Source organism: Gorilla gorilla, chromosome 10 (genome assembly GCF_029281585.2).
Source record: "Gorilla gorilla gorilla isolate KB3781 chromosome 10, NHGRI_mGorGor1-v2.1_pri, whole genome shotgun sequence".
Lineage (NCBI taxonomy): Eukaryota > Metazoa > Chordata > Mammalia > Primates > Hominidae > Gorilla > Gorilla gorilla.
Genome location: NC_073234.2, coordinates 77,003,761 through 77,024,751, shown reverse-complemented (window position 1 = coordinate 77,024,751; position 20,991 = coordinate 77,003,761). Strand labels below are relative to the sequence as shown.

The 20,991-nt window shown below is 34.1% G+C and overlaps 1 protein-coding gene across 4 annotated transcripts in view; it reads right to left on the bottom strand.

The window, feature by feature from the left end:
• The window catches only part of SOX5 (SRY-box transcription factor 5), a 1,026,842-nt gene that overhangs the window by 728,053 nt on the left and 277,798 nt on the right, over positions 1–20,991 (bottom strand). For all 4 annotated transcript variants that reach the window (XM_031000926.3, XM_063694118.1, XM_063694117.1 and 1 more), the window contains one exon: positions 13,209–13,305. The gene's annotated coding sequence lies outside the window, so the exon portion shown is untranslated. The remainder of the gene's footprint in view (positions 1–13,208; positions 13,306–20,991) is intronic.

The following is a 20,991-nucleotide window of genomic DNA, read 5'->3' as shown; positions in this document are numbered from 1 at the left end:
TAATAGTTGGATTATTTCTGCCTCATAGTCTTCAGGCTTGATTTTTAATGTAATTTAAATATAGTGACATGACTTTTTTCTTTTTACTTTTAAATAACAATACTCTTAAAACATAAGGGAGAGGTGAGGGAATAAAGATATGACAAGAGTTTTTAAAAGGTTAACCTTTGCTTTGAGCTTCCATTTCTGTCCAGTTTAGCCTATTCTTTCGTATTCCAATGGCATTAGATAGATATCTTGGTATTTGCTATTTAAGGATAAATCAACACATTGAGTTCTATTAAATGTCTGTCACTCCTTTCTAAAATAGCTAGTAAATGTATACATACATTTTCTTTTAAAAAATTTTTTCTTGCTCTTGAAAAGTTATATTTTTCCTAAAATGTAAATATTTGTCTACGAATTTTGATATCAGTATGAAGTTTAAAAATAGAAAAATGTTCATGTACTAAAACTCACTTATTTAAACCTCACCGTCTGAGGTGTGTTGAACAATGGAAGAACACAGAATTCATTTTGTAAAGGAATTCCTTTAGAGTCAAATAGATGAGTTCATTTGAATAAGCTATCAAATGTATTTATCTTTATTTTAATAATTTGCTTCATCCTCTGCATCCTTTCATTACAATAATCACGTCTTCAAATTAAGGCATTTGGTTACAAAAGTGTGGGGAAAAGGTGGAAATGCAGAGCCTTAAAAAATCCCTCTGTAAATATATCTGTAAATTCATGGATATGAATTATGCTCATGAGATAACTGCTTCATTAATAAAGGAAAAAGTGACTACAAAAACACTAGAAGAGTGGTAGAAGGATTTGAGTTTTCAAAAGTTGAATATTACAATAACGGATGATGTCTATTGTAAAGGATGCTGAATTTATTTTCAAAGTATTCTAAACATCTCAAATCTGGAGTATTGTTCTCAGTGACAGGGAGACCCAGTTGAATTCAAATTAAGGCAAAAGTTGATACAACAGGAAGAACTACCCAACTAGGGGAGGCAGATCAACCCGAAAGCCTGCTGTCTCCAGAAGCAGTGTGTCCCCCAACTTATCATGGGGATTTTCTGAGCAAATCTTGGATAAACTTGTTATCACTGTTATAGCATATTATTCTGCCATGTAGACTTGAGTTTCAATATATTGAAATTTTCAAAAAACAATTTGTTCCTCTAGATTTTCTCTAATTAAAAAATTAGAAGAAATAACTTAGATTCTAAGTTGAAATAGTAATCTACGTATACAGAAAATGCTGTCATTAGAAATAATATGGCCAGGTGTGGTGGCTCACGCCTGTAATCTTAACGTTTTGGTAAGTTGAGCCAGGCCCTTGAGCACAGGAGTTCAAGACCAGCCTAGGCAACATGGCAAAACTCTGTCTCTACAAAAAAATACAAAAAAGTTAGCTGAGAGTGGTGACATGCGCCTTCAGTCTTAGCTATTTGTGAGGCTGAGGTGGGAAAATCACTTCAGTCCAGGAAGCGGAGATTGTAGTGAGCTGAGGTCGTGCCACTGTACTCCAGCCTGGGCATCAGAGTGAGAGTCCATCTCAAAAAAAGAAAAGAAAAATAATATGTAAAGACTACTACATTGATATTTATGGTTTAAAAGTGATGTGCATTTTTCTTAAAATGAAAGTAATATGTGTTCATTAAAGAAATGTAGCTGAAACATACAATTGAGGAGAATAAATTTTGAAATCAGCTATAATCCTATATAGCGTAGGTAAAGCATTTTAGTGTTATCTATACACTCTTGTTCTATGCATGCATGTGCACATATGTACTCATTCAACCAATATTTCTTGAATATTTCCTATGACTCTGGTGTGGTTTCTCATGTAATTATAAAATTATTTTTCAGTAAAATTAATATTGCATCAAACACGACCACCACAATTTACCTAACCAGAGTCTTATTTTTCTTGACACAGGGTTGCATTTTGTTACCCAAGTTGGAGTGCAGTGGCATGACCATGGCTCACTGCAGTCTTGACCTCCTGAGGAGCTGGGACTACAGGTGTATGCCATCATGCCAGCTAATGTGTGTGTGTGTGTGTGTGTTTGTGTTTTATTTTGGTGGAGATGGGGTTTCACCATGTTGCCCAGGCTGGTTTCGAACTCCTGGACTCAAGTGATCCAGCTGCCTCAGCCTCCCAAAGTGCTAGAATTACTAAAGGCTAAGCCACCGTGCCTGGCCCAGGGCCCATTTTTAATAAACAGGTTTTCAGTTTTGTGTTACTATTAACACTATATCCCTTTAGCTATAAACATGCATATATGTATAACTAAATATAAATATATACTGACATACACGCACATATATAATATATATATGGCAAATTGCTAGAAGCATAAGCATCAACATTAACAGACTTTTAATGTGCACTGTGTGAAATGGTTCTGGTACAGTAACACAATTGATACAACTGGACACAGAAAGTGAGAGGCTTCATCTCACCGGAATTTCTTCAGCATTGGTTACTGTGGCATTTTTAATCTTCACCAATTTGCTAAATGAACTATGATCTCAATTTAATTTGAATTACTTGATGATTTATAAAAATCAAACATTTTATGTTTATTCTTCATTTAACTTCCTCCTATTAATTGAATATTTCTATTATTTCTATTTCTGTTCATTTGTAAGCAGTTTAAATGATATCCTAATTGCATCTGTTGAACATAGGAAAATGCCAATAGTTGACCAGTTTTAAAAATTAGGCGGCAATTTAGGTTGTTCCGCCTAATGTACTGCAAATATATTTCTTAGATTTCTATTTGTCTGCCAGTCTTATCATTTAAGATGCAAAGAAGCTTTTTCATTTATGTGATCAAACCTATCACAATTTTTCTTTGGTGATTATCGCCTTTGGTGTAATGCTTTAAAAGGACTTTCAACCCTCCTCCTACTTCTATTCACCAACACTGTCTCTTAGTATTTTTATGGTTTCTTTTGATAAGAATTTAAATCTCTAATCCTTCTAGAATTCATATTGGTAATGGTATAAAATTGTAACGTTTTTCTAAATACTTATAAATCTGCCTTGAAACCATGTCTGTCACAAAGATTTGACATGTCTAGGATAACACTTGTGCTACTCAGGAGGCTGAGGTGGGAGGAACACTTGAGCCCAGGAGATCAAGGTTGCAGTGAGCCAAGATGACATCACTGCACTCCAGCCTGGGCAACGGAGCAAGACCCTGTCTCAAAAAGAAAACAAAACAAACAAACAAAAACCTTACCATGTTGTGAGGGGAGTTAAATTCCCTAAGTATAGTCCAAACATCATGTTTATATTTTGTTATATCATAGAATATTATAAAACACCAATGACTCATACAATGTAAGTTACTTTCACAAATTATCTAAAAGATGCATAGATATGAGCATTATGTAAGAAAATAACACAATTCATAATTATGAATTAGGGAATACTTTTACATTCATTTTAAAATTAATCTCAGCACTTTAACCTCACTTATGTATGCAAAATATATTTGCATTTACAGAATATGACTGTGAGCAGCACTTCCACTGAGATGACATATAATCTAGAATTTCTGTACTCTAACTTTGCAGAAAGTACTATGAAAACTGTTTGGGTTCATGGTTTTTACTTAAATTATTCTTGTTAGGACAACTTCTTTGTCTTTCTAAAGAAAAACAAAAAATAAGCAATTGCTTGTTCACATATATTATGTTAAAGGCTTTTAGTCAAAAGTTCATGTATTATTTTATTTGGAAGTAAAAATCCTCTTCATTACAAATAATTGCTGCACAACAGAATGATGCTTATGCAATTGTTATTATATTCTTAAGGAGCAGATTTTCTCATCTGACTTTTAAAAAGTAATAAAACTCAAATTGTCCCATAACTTTTGAGAGATTCTCACATATTTTTAATCAATGAGGAAGCTGAAAAGCCATAGCAAAAAAAACTGTACAGAAGACCATTATATTCGGCCAGGCTAGGGTTTGAGGGCTGCTTCAAGTGGATCAGTATTGGCTACTCAAGTGGCAATACCTAGTTCCAAGATCAGGAAAATGAAGCATTTCTACTGGGATGGCATTATGTTACTTAAGTTGATGTACCTTTTGAAATTAACTCTATAATTCAAAAGTGTGCTAGTAAAACTCTCCCAGTGAATTATATGTACATACACTTGAAACACCCAGAAAATAAGTCTAATAATTTTATGCTAACCTATTCAGATAAAATATTTGTATGTAGAGCATGAAGACAATCAGGTATAATCAGGCATTTAAACAAATAATGTTGTGTTAAGAAAAAAATTATAAGGGTATGGTAGCATTAGATTTAAGTATTCCTTTAGCCTGCTTTGCATGGTGTTTTACTGAAAATGCTTCATTATGTTGGTGAGACTAAGCTGAAAGTATATTAAAAAAAGGAGTCTTACTCAAGAGATTTACATGTACAATAAGAAACAATTTACAACGATTTATAAAGGTTCTGAAAGACAATGAGAAATAGAAATAGACTACAACAGAAATGTTATACCTTTCCAAAGATATACGATCATATAATGAATTATTAAGAAACAAAGGATGTACATCCAAAGACTACTTTCAGGAATCAATTCTACCATATGTTACAAGAGAAATGTGGATGAAACTGTAGAGCAGAAACAATTAGGTGCACAGGTATGTAGCATCAGGAGCCTTTATTTGTGAAACCTAAAATCTGTGCCTTCTTTATTAAAGTAATAACCAGGATTTTTATTTCAGAGGGTCATTGGATTTGGCCAAGGTCTTTCATTCTTGTTAATTATTATGTGTTCAGAGTAATGCACATTTTTATCTACAGGTGGCAGACCTTTTAAAAATCAATTTCAGTCATATTCAGTATTTTGTTTTGGTGTGTGCATATTTTTTAGCTGCCATCCCCATTAAAATGTAGCAGTGTGCTATTCAGAGTTCTCATTAATGTTGCACAATTTAAATGATAGATTTGTCAACAAAGTGGCTCATTCTCAAAGGCCAGTGAACCCTGTCGGGATAAATGCCTTAAAAATTGTATATTGCAGGGTAATCTTTAATTATATAGAACTCACTTGACAATTTACAGTATATTGGGATTATTTTCCTTTTTCAAGCAATAAAGCGTTTTACTTTATAGATTAGGGTGACTGAGGGAAAAAAAGTGATTGGATTTGATAAATAGTTAAAGCAAAGAGCTTGCTTATTTGCAAGTAAAAGAGAAAGGTGACCAAAAGTCATGTACAAATGACAACCACTTAGGATCACAAATTATTAAGTAGCTAAATGGTTAAAGCAAATAACTATAAACGCAGTGACATTTTAAAAGAACGTTAACACAGAAAGAGATAAGCAAAACAAAAATATACTGACACCAATGGTATAACTAATCATTATCCTCAATTTAACTTCATAAAATCTTGGATTTAAATACCTATGTGAAGTTTCTTATTTTGTTGTGTTGGTTTTGGTCAATTTAGCATATAATCTGGTGTTCAACTAAGCCTTTTTGTGACTATTATTGATTTGTTGGAAAGGATTTTTAACAGAGAAGTACTCAAAATATATGTAAACATCCATAACTTTATAGTTCTCAAAACATTTTTATTCCATTCAATCTAATACCCTTCTATGCCTACTATCCTTTATCACATTTCTTTATTTTTATTCTTTATTATTATTATTTTTTTGACACAGGGTCTTGCTTTGTGGCCCCACTGGCACGAATGCAGCTCACTGCAGCCTTGAACTCCTGGGCTTAAGGTATTCTACTGACTCAGCTTCCTGAGTAGCTGGGAATACAGGCATGTTCCACCATGCAATTTTTTTTTTTTTTTTTTTTTTTTTTGAGACAAGGTCTTCCTATGTCACCTAGGCTGGTCTCAAAACTCCTAAGCTCAAGGCATCTTCCTGCCTCAGTCTCCCAAAATCCTGGAATTACTGGCATGAGCCACCATGCCCAGCCTGGTATTCTTTTCCAGAATACTGGACAGAATAAATGCTTATTTTACTATCCTATTTTTGTTCCTTTCTAATGTGGGAAACTCTTTTTCTTTTTTTGAGACGGAGTCTCACTTTGTCGTCCAGGCTGGAGTGCAGTGGCACGATCTCAGCTCACTGCAACCTCCACCTCCTGGGTTCAAGCAATTCTCTGCCTTAGCCTCCCGAGTGGCTGAGATTACAGGCGCCCACCACCACAACGAGCTAATTTTTGTATTTTTAGTAGAGACAGGGTTTCACCATCTTAGCCAGGCTGGTCTTGAACTCCTGATCTCGTGATCCACCTGCCTCAGCCTCCCAAAGTGCTGGGATTACAAGTGTAAGCACCACGCCCGGCCTAATGTGGGGAACTCTTTATAAGAACCTTCAATTATTTTACTTAATTTTGAAAGATGTCTCCATTTAATTTATACTATTTGCCAGGATATTTCTCCCACTTAAAGCATAAAACACCACAAAAAAATTAATGAAATCTATCAACTATTTGCTCTATTATTTTAAGATTTATCTATCATGAGATATATGTACAGAATATGTTCAGTTTAACACATAGTAATAAAGCACACGCCCATGGAAGCACCACACAGGTCATTACTGGCACTCTCTCTTGAGTTAGAAGTGTTCCTGGACACAAATTCTGCACCCTGACCTCAACCTCTTTCCTCATTCGTAGATATCAGCACTCCCTGGCTTTTACACTAGTATTTCTTGCTTGTCTTTAGTCTTCCTATCTACAGTGTGTTCCTAAATGATATAATTTAGTTGGCCTAGAATCATCCTGTCTGTATTCTGATGTGTATTGATTTTTCCAGCTAATATTAATTACAGCACTAAGATTCTTCCATTTTCAATACTTCACATGTCATTGTACAATTGTTCTATAATTTTCCAACTTGCTTATTACAGCTGAGTTATTTCTGGATTTTTTGGCAAATACAAATATTTCTCGTGTAAACCATCTTGTAGATGTCTTCTGACACATATATACACATATTTCTCTAGGATATTTATCTCTAGGAATAATAGAATTGCTATTGCTTAAGCAAGGGCTATAAATTTCAACTTTACTAGGTACTGTATCTAAAAGTAGTTGTTCCAACTTACATCCCAACAAGCCCTCGATGAGTGTTGCTATTGCTCTCCAACCTTGTCAATGCTTTGAACTGCTAGACGTTCTACTTTTCTCTATTCTGAGGCATGTGTAGTGGAATCTCATTAAGAGTTTATGTTGTATCTCCTGGCTACTACTGAGACTAAGGATTTTTTCATGTCTTGGACATTATTTCATATATTGGGCATTTTCAAATTATTGTCCATTTGGATTTCTTCTTTTGCCTTTTTCTACTGGACTGTGTGAACTTTAACAATGACTTGTAGTTTTTTAAAAATCAATTCTGAATACCAACCTTGTCAATGATGTTTTTGAAATTTATTCTATTACTCTAGGTCCTGTTTTTCACTCTTTTTATGGCATTTTCTGATAAACAACAACAAGAAAATGTGTTGTGTGCTTTGTTGGCTTAAAGAATCCTTTTCTACCCCTAAGTCATATTCCCAGGTTATGATCTTAGAGTCTGTCAATATTGTTCTGTCCCTTACACTTAGGTTAGGGCCAACTAAAATTGATTTTTCTGTGTGATGTGAAGTAGAGATCCAATCTTATTTTTTACATGGAAAATGAATTTTCTCAGTATCCACGTATTAAAAATTTATTTCTCCATTTTAAAGGACTGCCCTTATTAGAAATAAAGTATCCATATTTGCAAGAGTCTGACTTCTCTATTGTCTGTCATTTGCCTACTTGTCTATCCATGCAGGAATGCCATACTTCCTGAATTAACGGAGCTTAATAAAATCTGTAGGGCAAGTCTTCCTACCCATTGCTCCTTTTTTATAAAGCGTATCTTGACTATCTTTTGCCTTTGACATTTTAGAATTAACTTGTGACATTTCACACAGACACACAAACACACACACACACACACACACACAATGTATAGATAACAAGAAACAAAGACAAAAACAATATTTATTGTGATGGCATGGTACTTATAAATCAATAAGGGAGAAAGAGATATCTTTACAATATTGGATCTTTTCAATGCATGAATATGGTATATCTCATCATTCATATCAGCCTTAGAAAATATTACTTAATGTTTCACAATTTTCCCCATAGAAATATTGTGCATCTCTTATTACCAGAAACTAGAAAAAATGATGCTGATATATAGAAAAACCATACATTATACTATATTATATTATATGCATCAGTCTTGCAAAATTGTCTTATTAACTCATATCGTGTGCCAATAACGATAGTTAGTTGTTTCTTTTTCAACCCTAATAACTTTATTTCCTTATCTTTCTTTACTGCACTGACTAGGATTTCTAGAAAAATACTAAATAGCAGGGGTGATAGCAAATACCCTTGTCTTGTTCTTGAACACAGAAGGAAAGCCTTTAACATTTTACTATTACGATTTATCTTTGCTGTATGTATTTTATATCACATTAAGGAAGTTCCTCCCTGCTTTCAGTTTTCCAAAAAATTTTTAATACAAGAAACAGATGTTGAAATTTATTAAATGCATTCCCTGCATTTATTGAAATGATCATATGACTGTTTTAATCTGTATTAAATTGTTTATTTTTTTACATATTATCAAACCTTGTATTTCTGGAATAAACCAACTTGGTCATAATTTTTTATTAAATGATTATGTGATTAAATTTTTGTTTTATATATTGCCAAATTTGAATTGCTAATATTCTGTTGAGGATATTTCCACTTATAATCACAAGAGGAATTGGCCTGTAAGTCCTTTTTCATACTATTCTCATCAGCTTTGATATGAAAATTATATGATAATTATAAAACGAATTCGGATTGTTACCTCTTCTATCTTTTGAAAAAAAAAATTATGTAACATTAGACTTTGGCTGAGTGCAGTGGCTCACGCCGGTAATCCCAGCACTTTGGGAGGCCAAGGTGGGTGGATCACTTGAGGTCAGGAGTTTGAGACCAGCCTGGCCAACATAGCAAAACCCCGTCTCTACTAAAAGTATAAAAGAAATCAGCCAAGCATGGTGACATGTGCCTGTTAAGCGTGGTGGCATGTGCCTGTAATACCAGCTACTTGGGAGGCTGAGGCACAAGAATCGCTTGAACCTGCAAGGCAGAGTTTGCAGTGAGCCAAGATCAGGCCACTGCACTCCAGTCTGGGCCACCCAGTGAGACTCGGTCTCAAAAAAAAGATTAGACTTATTTCTTTGAATTTGCCTGCGAAGTCATCTTGGTTTAGATTTTGCTTTTGCTTTATAGGACGATTTTTGATTACTGAATTAAATTTCCTTTATAGTTATAGAACTATTCAAGTTCTCTACTTCTTTTCAGCAAATTTTGGCATTATATTTTTCTAGAAATGTTCCCATTCATCCAACTCCTTATATTTACCCCCAAAAAACTTATATGTATTTCTTACTAGCTGTTTAATATCTGCACATCTGTTGTGGTGTCTCCTTTTTCAATACTGATATTGGTAATCTGCCCATTTCTCTTGCATTCTAGCTCAGTCTCATCAGAGGTTTGAAACATTTATTTACCTTTTCCAACAATCAGTTTTTTGGCTTTCTTAGTCCTCTTTGTTGTATGACCATTTTCCACCTTGTTGATTTTGTTCTTACTTTAATTAATTTCTTCCTTTTATTACACTGAGTTTATTTTGTTGTTTTATAACTTCTTGAGAGGAATTCTTGGCCTATTAATTTTTGCCCTTTGCTTTTATAATATGTTCATTTAGGTTATAAATTTCCCAGTAAATACTTCTTATAGGCATTCTATAATTGTTATATGTAGGATATCTATTATTGTTTAGTCTAAAAACTTTCTAATTCCCATTGTGATTTCTTTTTAATTGTGAAACTATATTCCTAGCTCTACTTCTGTTTGCAGCTTCATTTCATTGGGGTACAACTTTAATTCTTGGAAAATGGTTGAGGCTTAATTTAATAAGATATTCATTGACTTAGAATATGGTCAATGTTTATCATTGTCTCTTATGTGCTTGACAATAATGTAAATTTTACAGTTGTATGCAAGGTTCTACATATATCCATAAGGTCATGTTTCTTAATTTTGCCATTCAACTAAATCTCACCAATTTTTCTATTTTATTGTATCAATTACTAAGACAAGTGAATTAATATCACTGCTATTATACAGTTGTTTATTTCTCTTGTTGTTCTATCAATTATTTCTTAATACACTTCAAGATTATGTTATTAGGGGCATTGAGATTTAAAATTATTCTGTCTTCCTATTGAATTGAAACTTCAATCATTTATAAAGTGACTCTATCTCTAGTAATTATTTGGGCTTTAAAGTCTATTTTGCTTAATGAACTTTAAACACTAGTCACACCAGTGTCCACATAGTAACCATTTGCATGGTATAATGTTTTCCATTATTATTTACCTCTGACACATGAGAAGTCTGAGCAATAGCAGTTAGGGAACAAACCCAAAAGTAAACAGGTATAAGTGGTACAATTAGGAGACAGACCCAAACAATCTGTCTCCAAGGTCTATGCTCCCAAACATCATGTGTCTCTTACAAGTTCAAAGAGTAAAGTCAGTTTAGGTTTTGAAAGGAAAAAAAAAAAAAAAAAAAAAAAAAAAAAGCTTTCACTGTCATCTCCACAATATTTTCTCACATTGCTATCAAATTGTGATTTTTCACTCATCTTAGAGTTAAATTCTCACTCTTCTAATATTCTAAGGTAACACAATACTTAAAAAAAAATCTTAATCCAGAACTGCAGTACTCAACCTCTTCCACTTATACACAAGTTTTGCTTTGTGCCTTTGAAATAGGCATGCATACCAGAAGCCTTCATGTGTTTATCCAATGCCACTGAACTGTAGCACGGTACCTTGAACTGCCCTAAACTAAAAAAGGCAGCCAGGCTGCAATATGATCAAGACGTCTAAGTGGTTGTATGGATCTACTGAGCAGGAATCCTAATTTCAACCCGACTTCGGGAAAAAATAACCAAAAGGATGGGTGCTGGACTGTTTCAACTCTCCTTGAACAGAGATATATATAGTATCTTAACAAACAGAGGCACTTAGCAGCTTATATATACCTTCTGAAAATCCACATCTTTTATATTTCTCAAATTTTAATATTAAATTATACTATTTAAAAACCCTGTAAACTATGAAGAAAATTAAAACTTCTCATGAGTCCATTATCCAGAGTTAATTATATTTGATGTGTTTATTATTTTTTCTATTAATTTTTCTGTGTTTGTAATATATATGCACATGTAGAGATATATATGTGCATACATGTGTGTACATATATACCCACAAACTTGGAAACACATTATATCTTTAGTGTAGACTCTGATTTTTTAATTTAACATTGCATTATGCATAATTTTATGTCTTTTAAAATTATTTAGAAAAGAATTTTAAATACCAAATATCAAATTTTAAATATCAAATGAAATACTCATTTCATTCTGGTTGCAGGATATCCCATCATATAAATGTATTCAAATTTATTTAGCCACTGCTCTACTGCTGAACAGTTAAATCTATCTAAAATTCTTCTACTTATAAATATATGAAAATTAACTTAAAAGAAATAAAAAATTTTATCTTGTTTAAACTGTTATGTTGGATCTGGATCACCTGCAACTAAATATCTTCCAAACTAATAGCAAGGGAATGTTACATACAATGCTTTGACAACATTTAAGGCTGTTTACAGAAGTGGCCAAATTCCTTCCTGGAAAGTTGAACAAACACAAGGTTTCCCCAGAATTGTTGAAAATGTCCGTCTCTCTACATTCTTGTTATATTATTATTATTCCAAATTACTTTCCCCTAGTTAGATAAGTGAGGCATAGCTTTGCATTCCTTTTATTACCTTTTGTATTAGTTATAGTCCTTATTAACTACTTGTTCTTGTATCTCATTATCTTTTAAATTAAGATATCACTGTCTTTCTTGTAACTGCTCTTTACATTTAATGTTTGCCATATTTATTAGAAGCAGTAGTCTCAGTTTGTCACTTGCCTTTAAATTTTATTTATATTGGTATTTTTGCCTGTAAACCTATAGAATTTTTGTTTGGAATAATTTGGTTGTGACTTATTCCACTTTTGTTAGCATAAAAATCCATTATTCGCTATGTTTTCTTCTATATTACATTGTTTCATTTGTCTGTGAATATATGAAGCCTGAGTTATAAGTATTTTAATAATACTATTTGGGATTTTAACAATTTTGTTTCTAAAAGAGGTAACCACTACCATTAATTCTAAGGGTTTTCACACATACACTTGCATCTTGAAATGGTGGGAACATAAGTCATAACACTGTAAGAGCAGATTTCTGAATAAATAAGCTTTAAGTCATTATGCAAGATGAACAGTGTTTCATTATTCTTTTTAGGTATCAACAAAAGGAGATTTCCCTTTCAATCTTACTGGTGACAAACTTCTCCTGAACAACAGAATTCCTTCCTTTCATCCTTTTCTGCAGTTACCTGCATGATGACTAGTCAATCAATAAATTAGAAAAGGATTTTCAACTCTAGATCTGTGGTCATACTTTCAGTGCCTGTTCCCAAGAGTATAACATTTTTGAAAAGACAAACAGGGATTTCATGCACACACAGATAGATGCCCATGGAATGTTTCTGTCAGTAAATTAGAAAATATTTGTCTGGTTTCAGCAATATTACATTTTTGTATGTATTAACAGAATCATACCCTGGAATACTTAATAGCCTATAGAAATTTTTCTAAAATATGTGACCTATCCATTGTAATCCCAAATATTTATTTTGAAGCAACAACAAAAAAGTAGCAACAAATGTTTCAAAAATATTTTTCAGTGGAGAAAAAAGCTTTCACAACTTCAGAAAAAGTGTATCTCATTAAGAAAAAGAAAAGAAATGTTGCTATCATCTGCCAGTTTAGAGACATTACCATCATAATGAGTCTCAAAATCATAATTAAAAAGCCAGTTGTCATCTGAATATAAAAGATGATGTACTATACTTTTATATGCATATGTTTTATATATTTTTACTTATAAATTAAAAATAAGAGAAAGCATATAAACTTCCATTTTTGTGAAATAGAATAGTTATCAATTTTTCAAAAGTGTTATTATGTGTTTTATGAATATACCTTTTTCCTACCCAGTGCAGTGCCAGAATTCTCTGTTCAGCTTTCAGAATCTTGTCAACGGATTCAAACAGGAATCATGTCATCAGCAAGAGGAAAGCTGGAAAAATAAAAGTAGACCATTAACAGTGCATTGTTTTATTTAGTAAATATGAACATATGACTCTTGAAAATAGAAAATGTGTAAGGTTTTCAAAAGAAATTTATATTTATATATGTAAATTGATAAACCATTATATATATGTAAATTTACATTTAAATATATGAATATATTTAAATGTAAATTTACATATATAAATGTAATAAAATTATGGTTTGTGGAAGAAGGGGTATTATCTTGGCATTATAAAGCCACCACAATTAATCTAAAAACTCAGTAGTTGTTGTGGTCCACTTTTAATGTAAATATCCTGCAGATGCTTTAGGACAGGCTACACTAAGGTAGATTCTTGCTGCTCGAAATGATTCATGAGACATCTTCAGGTGTCCTCTTAGGTCTCTTCTTTGAGCCCATTCAAACATATAACAGCAATGGTCAACACAGTAATTGTTAAATGTTCAGCTATTTTTCATTTCATTCCATCACTACTGTGTATTTCTCTGACTGCCGTGCTCAGCTCAACTTCAGAAAGTGCTCTTGCCACTATCATGAGTGAATAAAATTCTGGCTTTGTTACCAATTTTCCTAGGCTGAACAAAAATCGGCCCTGACAATCTGTTGAGATTCCCAAGAATCAGACTTATGAAAGCAAGGAACCTGTACACGGTGGGAGCCACAGCCTTGATTCTGGCTCAGTCACTCCACTATTAGTCCAATTCAAGGGAAATTGAGTAATCTCTTGGTGTTTATTTTTATATCATCACTGATTATTCAGTTTTGATCACAAGGTTTACAGTATTTGAATAGTTTTATTACCATACTATATCTTCCTGGAGCATGCCTGGTATAGAAGCATTTTACTCCATTCCAAAATCAAAACTTTTGTTAGGAAGCACAGAAATTCAAGTGCCACAATGTTGACAAAGAGAAGAATCCACATTACTTTATTAGTTTACTCACTACTTCATTGAAGAATATTCCACAAAGGGAAAAATTATCATTAAAAACTTTGAACATCAGGCTGCGTATGATGACTCACGCCTGTAATCCCAGCACTCTGGGAGGCTGGAGCAAAAGTATTACTTGAACCCGGGAGTTCAAGACTAGCATGGGCAACACTGAGACTCCAGCTCTACAAAAAATTTAAAAATTAGCTAAGCATGGTGGCGTGCATCTGTAGTCCTAGCTATTTGGGAGAATGAGGTGAGAGGATTGCTTGAGCCCAGGAGGTTGAGATCGCAGTAAGCTGTGGTTGCATCACTGCCCTTCAGCCTGGGCACCAAAATGAGACCCCATCTCAAAAAAGCAAACAAACAAAAGCCAACCAAAACAACAACAACAAAAAACTTTTAACATGGGAAAGTATGTTGCTGAAGTAGAATAAAGGCTGTCTATATATAGTCAGTGGATTTTTAAAAATATATTTCCATAAAAAATTGTACTTAGAAAAAATACCACAAACTCCACTTTTTTTTTTTTTTTTAGTTAAGTGAATTGTCTCATCTGCCCAACTGTGAAGAGACTACACTACTACCACAATTGTGTTTCCTAAGTGAAACAGTGAAATTTTGTCATATCATATATTTGGGTGACACAGAAATTCACAGGTGGTAATTTTACCCACAAGAGGGAGCTTGTATTTTTATATTTTTATTATAGAACATGAAAAACTTGAATTAAAATATGAAGTTCTAAAAATGTCTGTTGATACCATCATCTTTATGTCAGGTCAAATTTTGAAGTAACCAGATTGTAGTTGGCATATTTTTCTTCAATGATAACATATCACTATGGCAAAAGATTGGAAATATAATTGGAATTTTAAAAACATTTCCTACCTATATTATAATTAGGTTTTTTTAGATACAAGAATGAAGATGTAGCTGGCAAAGCAGCCTGAGAGAAAATTCTTTTTAGGTGGTAGTAACATTAGGTGTGTGAAATTGACTAGAATTATTATAAGTACTCTGCACCCAAATTTAATTACACAGCAGTGAAATGATAGTTCAGTCATTCTTTTATCAGAAAAGAGGTTGTAAAAACCAATAATTTTCTATGTATTTATAGAACAGGAAACAACCTACTTTAAAAATTACTAAGATCGCTGATATCGCTAATATCACTTAAAACTTGTGTAAGTAACGTTGTAACTGGCATGATACCACAATGAACTTTCCTTTCTTAGAGTTGAAAGAGAAAAATTTTCTTAAAAAAAAACTCAGCTCAATTCCTTCATATCCTTTAAGGTCCCTAAACAATATCTTAAGTTGTTAAGACTCCCAAAATAAATAAATACACTCTGAACTTTGTAAAAATAAAATGAATTCATCAACTTAAAAACTCCCATCTAAAAAAATAATTTTGGCAACTCTTATTAACCCCGAGTGATCTGTTCTATCACATTCAGAGACACAGAAATAACTAGGCTGAAATTTGTTTTCTGACTCTCTGTAAACTGCAGGGGAGACAGATGATAAGAGTTCTGTCACTTTCTCCCAAGGTTCTTGTCTCAACTTCTAGAAGATACTATATAACACAGGTAGGGAGTTGAGAAAGAAGGGGTTAATCATGCTGCTCTTCCTTCTGGAATTTCCAACCTACCCATTAAATCATTGTTTTTTTTCTCCCACTAGGGACTGTGAATCTAATGGACCTAAAATCAATACCTTACAAATGACATAAAAAATATATTCATTTTATGGACTAATGTACCCTAGTGTCTGAATCCTATTTACACCCTCTACTTTAAAAAGGAACGACAGACCCATTTCTGCCAGTAAAAGGTTACTCAGTCACTTTGGTGACATGCTGCAGAATGCACTGTCATACTAAAGTGCAGCACGAGGGAAAGATTGGTGGCTGCAAAACCACTATTGTGGAAACTTTCAACACGGTGTCGTGAAATTGTGTTAAGAAACACAGTCAGGGAAGAGCACGGAGGTAGCTTCAAAGATGTTAGCCGTGTTCTGAGGTGCTTTTACGGGTCTCTGTTTCATCATCTTGTTTCATAACTTAAAGTACATTATATAAAATTCTAAGTGGATCAAATATTACATAATATCATTTTAAAAACAAACACAGCTTTCACTTAATAGTGAATTCTATCATGATTGAAAAAACTGGATAAAAATTCCTAAGAGGCAGAAATGTTCACTAACATACCAAAGCACTACTAGCCAAATAGACATAGTGTTTGATCAAGCCACATTAAAGGGGGCAGAGGCAAGCCCCGGGGAAACAAAGGGTATTTCATTTACCAGATACAGCAGGGACACAATCACAAAAGGTGACTACTGCTTGGTGTTTCACATATTGAGAAAGTATGCTTATGAGAGGGTTTTATGTTTACAGAACATTCTCCAAACCAAAGAACCCACATACTTCATCAAAAGCCATTCTTACCACTTACAAAGTATTAAGCTTTTTTTTTTTTAGCATAATACATTGGTAACTTTTTTAAAATTTTGAGAATATCTTCTTCTACATTTAGTATTTTTATGATATCAAATATAGGGCAACCCAGTACAAATGCAAAGATACCTTCAGTTTCATTGCAAAGACTAAAGTGTCAGGGGAAGGGAGAGAGAGAGAGAGGAAAGAAAAAAAAAAACAAACCTAAAAATTAAGGAAAGAACTTTTCTCCTAGGAAAATATCACCTGACTTACTTTTTGTTTCCATGGGTACAAATAGAAAAGAGAATAATGAATAAGAAAACAAACTTTAAAACAGATAGTTTTTGAGAGGATTCTAGCAACAGGTCAGCATGAAATTTCCAGTTCAGTTTTACTGGCTTAAAATCTATACAGTTATAAAATTACCAAAAGGAAAAAAAAAAACTGTTGTTCTTTATTCCATTTGCCAACCAGAGTCATTTATCCCCTATTAGATAAAGTATAATAGACTCTACGGAAAGGGTCATTGGCCTTCCATTTAATGATATTGCCAGCCCCAATCTGCATTTTCCCGGCAATGTCCCTCAACACAGAATAAATGGCTGATCTCTTCACAATAACAGCTGATTTCTATTTATTAAGCTAAAAAGGTCACCATTTTCTACGGCTGGGCCGCCCTGCACTATTGATAATTTTATGCATAAACAAATGGCAAATTTGTGCCACATAAATATGCATTAGCAATTACTTTTTCCTTGGGCAACGCTCACCGCATGCAAATGTGTACCTCGCAGGGCCTGGTAGCTTTTGTTTTAGCTCTTGAACAGTGAAACAAAAGAGCACAATAAACAATTTTAAAATTGCCAATCAATAAGCAATGCAAATGCAAAGGTAAATGGCAAGAAACTTGCTCAGAAACAGCAAAACAAAAGTGAAGCATGAGGGGGATGGGGAAGGATTTTCTTTTTTATATTATTTCATTTCTTTCTCTTTGATAATGAAAAGGCTAAAGTACTCTTGACACAGAACAGCTAGCTAGGCTGGTACTAAAGCAGATGCCAGATGGGGAAAAGAGAAAATATACACATGTTGAATAAACACACACATCCCAAAAAAGAGGGTAAGAGGAAAACTGTGTTCCTCGATGCGATTTCCGGGGCATCACCTACTCAAATTTCTGATGGTCAATTTCAGAGATTTGTAGGAATATTCAATTTCAGAGATTCAAAGAATTTTAAAACTAGGAGGAGCTACAGAGACTCATAACCAAATCTCAATTCCGTAGTACTTTGCTATGCTGTTGTTTCCTAATGTCACCTCCCTCAGTAAAAAGGAATATACATGATCAATAAATGGGATATCTTTAGGAACACAAAGAAAAGGGGTAAATGAGAAATATATAAGAAATAAAGGAAGGGATAGCATTAGGAGATATACCTAATGTTAAATGACGAGTTAATGGGTGCAGCACACCAACATGGCACATGTATACATATGTAACAAACCTGCACGTTGTGCACATGTACCCTAAAACTTAAAGTATAATAAAAATAAATAAATAAATATAAATTTAAAAATAAATAAATAAAAATCAATATTCATCAGAAAAAAAGAAATAAAAAGCAATCTACAAAATGTTTAAAATAAAAACTCTAATCTCAAAACAATGCGAGAATAATGTCAGGCACAAGAAGCAAGAAGCATAAGAAAAACTAGAAACAAAAAAAAAAAGGTGTTGCCCAATTTGAACAGGAAAACAATAGATAACTCAAAAAAGCTGATTCTTTTAAATCAAAAATTAGCCTTAAGAGATTTTTTAGTGTTATTTACCGAGCACTATTCTAAGTGCTTTACACTTAGATCCATTACACTTCATCTTCACAAAAACCTCGAAGGATGGTACTATTAGTGCAGCTCCCATTTCCTAGCGCTGAGGCGCAGGGAGGTTAAGTTAATTAGGGCAGTGCTAGATCTGGGTCTTGACCTCATCTGAAGCCAGCACCTGCAAGCATCACTACTGCTAATACTTGCCATCCATTCTTTAAAAGCCATCCATGTTGACCCGGTTGAAAAATTTCTTCTGACCTGTGTAGACAGCTTTACCTTTGCATAAATAAATCACACTGTGTTTTAAACGTCTATATTCAGGGCTTATGTGAGTTTCTTTGGCCAAGTGATTAAAATACTTTAGCTTCTGTAAATTATATAAATATTAACTTGTATGTTAGTACAGATGTACCTTAGTACATTAGTGCATGTGCACTGAGAACGTGCCGTAGTCTTAATCACTGGAGAACAGAAAAACACTTTGTGATCCCATCTTGATCTTAATGTAATTAAAGGTTTTACTATTCCTCAAAGGATTAACAAGATTTACCCACAATGTTGTAAAAATAAATCTATAAAGTATTCTTGGCTAAATGAAAATAGGCAAACCTGGAAATCTAAAACTAGCAAGTGGTTCTGTCTTGCTCAGAGCCAAGAAAGTCTTCACAGGCATCTCTTAGAATCCTGATATTGATCCTAAAAGTCAAACTTCTTTACAGAAGGTCACAAAACTTCTCCCAGCAATATTTTCCCCCTGGTAATATCAGTGTTGGAAGGCCAAGACTGTTGCTTGCATATACGGTGCCTTTGTCTGAGTAAGAAAAAGATGACCCCTTGGGGGAGGCCATTCAGAAAACATGCCACTTGCACAACCATACCTGGTAGTCCTTGAAAAGACTTTAGAGTTTCCTTACTTGGAAAAGTGTTATTGCTAATATTAAACTCCATCTTTTTAAGAACCAAGTACCTACTCTTTAATACAAAATCAGTATAAAGATGCATTCCAACACGATAGCTATATCTTACATGTTAATTCAAATAACTACATAGCTAGGGTACTCCTATTTCCTTCTGTTTTGTTTCAGTTTTCAATCTTTGTGGCTGTGTATATAAAAGCTTGGGTATGTTTTTTCTTATTATTAACTAAATGCAACCAATATGTGCCGAAAGCCATTAATTTATAACAGGCAAAGTTTTAGTTATAATCATTCCTTACCCAAATGCTCACTCTCTATGCAAGGTAAGTAATTTAAACTAAAACCATGAATATTCCAGCTAAAGTAGAGTTTGTCTGAAATTTCTAAGTACTCACAGACTCTACTATGTAGAAGTCATGTAAATGGAAGTGAACAGGAAGTATGTAAAAAGTGTGGTTGGGTTAAACGGACATTGCAATGTCCAAAGGCTCACCATGGGTTTCACAGCCAGAGGCTACGTCAGATAGTCGCATTGTTTGTCCCCAATCCCACAAAATTAGATTTAAGTAGCGGGTACCTTTGGGGGATTCAGAAAGTCTTAGAGAACAACAGGAAATTCTAGTGAAGATTTTGTGTGAACAGCAGGAGGGGAGCCACTGCCTCATTTGCCCTGGGTGAGGGTCTTGCCAGCCACTCTGCTTTAGACACATCTTTCTTTGCCCATACCCTGCTCTGCTAATCCCTGGTGTAGGCTGATCCCTGGAGGTCAAGTTTCTCAGGCTTCTCTGGGAGTCACCTTCCAGGTGAGTTTCACTACTGGGAGGAGAGCTGATGGAGGTGTAAGGAGAACGTGGGAGGCACACTTTTTTTTCTTTGTGTGTGTGTGTGTGTGCACGTGTCTTTCATTTAACTTTTTAAACATTTATTACAGACAATTACAAACATATTTTAAAAATAGAGATACTAGTAAAACAAACCCTCATCAACCACATCCAAATTTCAACATCTATGAACCTTCTGCTATTTGAGTTTCTCCCTCGTCTTTCCTGGCTTTCTGCCTCAGGCAGCAGACTCTTCTTGGTCTACCTCCTGCCAGGCAGGCTCACATGGTTCCAGCTGCAGTCCAGTGACCCTGGTAACCCCACGTATTCCCTTTGTCTCTCCAGTATAAGGTGGTAGCAATTTTTTGCTGTTCCTGAAGCCTAGGTTGCTCTTTTACAATTTTTACTGTCAATGTGTAACAATTTTCCAACATTATATACCACCTTTTGAAAATAATCAGGCTGAGCGTGGTGGCTTACGCCTGTAATCCCAGCACTTCGGGAGGCTCAGTCGGGTGGATCACCTGAGGTCAGGAGTTCGAGACCAGCCTGACCAACATGGTGAAACCCCATCTCTTCTAAAAATACAAAAATTAGCTGGCGTGGTGGCAGGCACCTATAATCCCAGCTACTTGGGATGCTGAGGCAGGAGAATCGCTTGAACCCTTGAACCCGGGAGGTGGAGGTGGCAGTAAGTGGAGATCAAGCCATTGGACTACAGCCTGGGC